The sequence below is a fragment of the Guyanagaster necrorhizus genome (genome assembly GCF_019112545.1).
Source record: "Guyanagaster necrorhizus MCA 3950 unplaced genomic scaffold BT62scaffold_63, whole genome shotgun sequence".
Taxonomy (NCBI): Eukaryota; Fungi; Basidiomycota; class Agaricomycetes; order Agaricales; family Physalacriaceae; genus Guyanagaster; species Guyanagaster necrorhizus.
The window spans coordinates 1-2,702 of record NW_025064942.1 but is presented as its reverse complement, the minus strand read 5'-3'; positions in this window follow the sequence as shown (position 1 = coordinate 2,702).

The following is a 2,702-nucleotide window of genomic DNA, read 5'->3' as shown; positions in this document are numbered from 1 at the left end:
GGATATACATATAGTGAACTCAGGTGATTCCTCGAAGTGTGAAGGAACACCTGTTTATCACGTGTATCAGTTCACGTGATGCTTGGGCTTAACAATTAGCTCGAAGCTTCTACCTTCCCTTTCTCAAGCCCAATTGTGCTGAGAAACCGAATGCCTCCAGTAACGACCGCCGACCTAAACCACGACTTCTTTGAGCTAATCGCTTCCATCATCGGAACACTGCTCGGACTTCTCGCCATCATTACCCTTTGCCGCGGACGACAATCAGTAGCAGCTTGGATAGTCAGGCACTATCAAGCATTCCAACACATCCAACAAATACTACGCAATGTAACCCCGGACCTCCCTTTCCATGACATCCCCCCCTCCACCAGAACGTCCTTCTTCCCGCAAGGGGGACCCGTACCAGAAGCCGGGAATAGCGACCCGGATTCGGGGAGCCTTCACGAGGAGGAAGGACCCCGACACACCATTCGACAAGATGACGGAAACCGACACCCTGCTCTCACAGGGTTCCGGAACCCGTGGACGACGAATGTCGCTCGCGAGCCCGCCGAGGTCTCCAACTATGTCACTTCGGCCAACTCCCCTGAGCATTCCACCTCCCTGATTCCCTCAGGGGTTGGAAACCGTGCTCGGGACTCCCTTGATGCCGCTCGGATGGCTATGGGACCCCGCGAAAGTCCCGAGCCCCCCCAGAACCCCCCCGAGACCCCCACCGAGCCAAACTCCAGCTCCAGCCCATCCGTCAGCAGGCTGGGGGTCGACAACCCACGAGGAAGGGATATCCATCCCGACTATGACAATGCCGACATCGCCATCTCCGCGGCAGGAGATCCATATCGGCACCTCCATGTGGGGAGTGAGCCCAAGACTGGGACCGCCAGCGAAAGAGGGAGGGCCGCCACAAGAAGAATCATACAGAGGATATTCCCGGAGTGGGACCTCAACGTCCCCTTCGACTACGATGAAGCAGTCAGACAGCAGCAGCAGAATCAAGAGCGAGAAGAAGCAATTAGGCGAACGCAGGAGGAGCTCGCTGACTACGTCCGAGAGGAAGCCCGAGAGCAGTATGAAGCTGCAGAGTATGACCGACAAGGACGAGCACAGAGAAGGAGAGAGGAAATTGAAAGAATGGGGTCAGCTTCCCCTAGGGAGTATGAGCTCCGAACCGACTCCGGGTCCCCTTTCAGAGAGCCCGACTTGGAGGACGATCCATGGACGGGACCTGCCAGCATCGTCAGCTGGGACGAGGCCATTCGACGAGGAAGGACGGGAGAACCCCAGACCGTCGACCTCGAATACCCCGCCCGTACCGACACTATCTCATCGGACGCCGACTCCGTCCTCGGAGCCTACGGGCTCCGAGTACCCGACAATGCCCACGTCTCCGACAGGGCTCTCCAGCGATTCCTGGGTAGCAGGGTCGCTCGACAATTCCTTAACCCCGAGTTCCAGCGACTCTTCAGCCGCTATAGCCGAGAACTGGAGGAGACGAGAGCGCGCAGAGGGATGCACTACAGTCGACTCAGAAGCCCTCCCATCGCCCGGACCAGCGACTGAGGCGACGATGGGCCCAGTACCCAAGTCAACGGAAGGATCCCCAATGACCCTTCGACCTCTCGTACCGTCCATCTACGACCAGCCCGTCAGTTCCCTCCTCGAGGAAGGGGACAGTGGGGCCGAGGGCGACAAGGAGGACGACGAGGACAGTGATGATCCATATCGACGACGGCTGGAACAGGCAGGAGAAGATACAGACGAAGAAGCACTACGGGAGGAAATCGAGAGGGCCAGAGGCAAGGAATATCAGGAGTTATATGAGCAGGGGAGGAATTACTTATGGCAGGACGCGCGCTGGCAAGCAACGTCCTTAGGACTTGAGTACAGGTATGCGGCAGGTACTGAAAAAGAAAAAATCCTACAGTATGCCGCGACGGAATACGCATGGGGGGAATATGGTCGACGGCACCCGGAAGACCCCCTCATGCCGATACCCCCGTATCGGCCCGACAACAAACCAAAGACACCGGCACCAATGCCGCGAACCCCCCCCGTCCCACCAAGACGGGCCGTTTACATCGCCCCCTCTATTCGGAGCTGGGCCGACGACAACCCGTCAGTCCGAAGCACGGCTTCGCAGCTTATCCGCACAAGAAATCGACCGGCATGGCAGGCCGCTCAAACCCGAAACCCTTGGACCGGCAAAGGAAGCCGGCTCCTCAGCGGTGACATGCCCTCTCCATGTTCAGGCATGTAAAATTGCGAAAATTGCAAATACATGGACTGCATTCCAGTCCAGTAAGCATGTAACAGAAAATAGGACTAGAGCGCACAGAAACCTAGCTATCATAATGCTAAACTGAAGTAACAATAAGCAGAGTGCATGGCCTAGTAACAGACTAATACCAGAGGGGTTAGGCTGCATGTGAGGTCTCAGCACTTGGCCCTAAATGTGCCAATACTATCATGAGAGGACATGCTAAAAATAAAAAGAATATGATCGAAACATGATCAGCAATTCTGATCCCATTGATCAATGATGCACTGATGGAACATGCTTGAGAACAGAGATCCAGGACCCTAAGAAAGGTATCTGAATAACTGGGTGCTGAACAGAGAGACGCAATAATGGTAACAAGGAGATAAGTAGAGGAATATTATGCTCAGAGATGAATAGCACATGTGCTGCTCAGAGACTC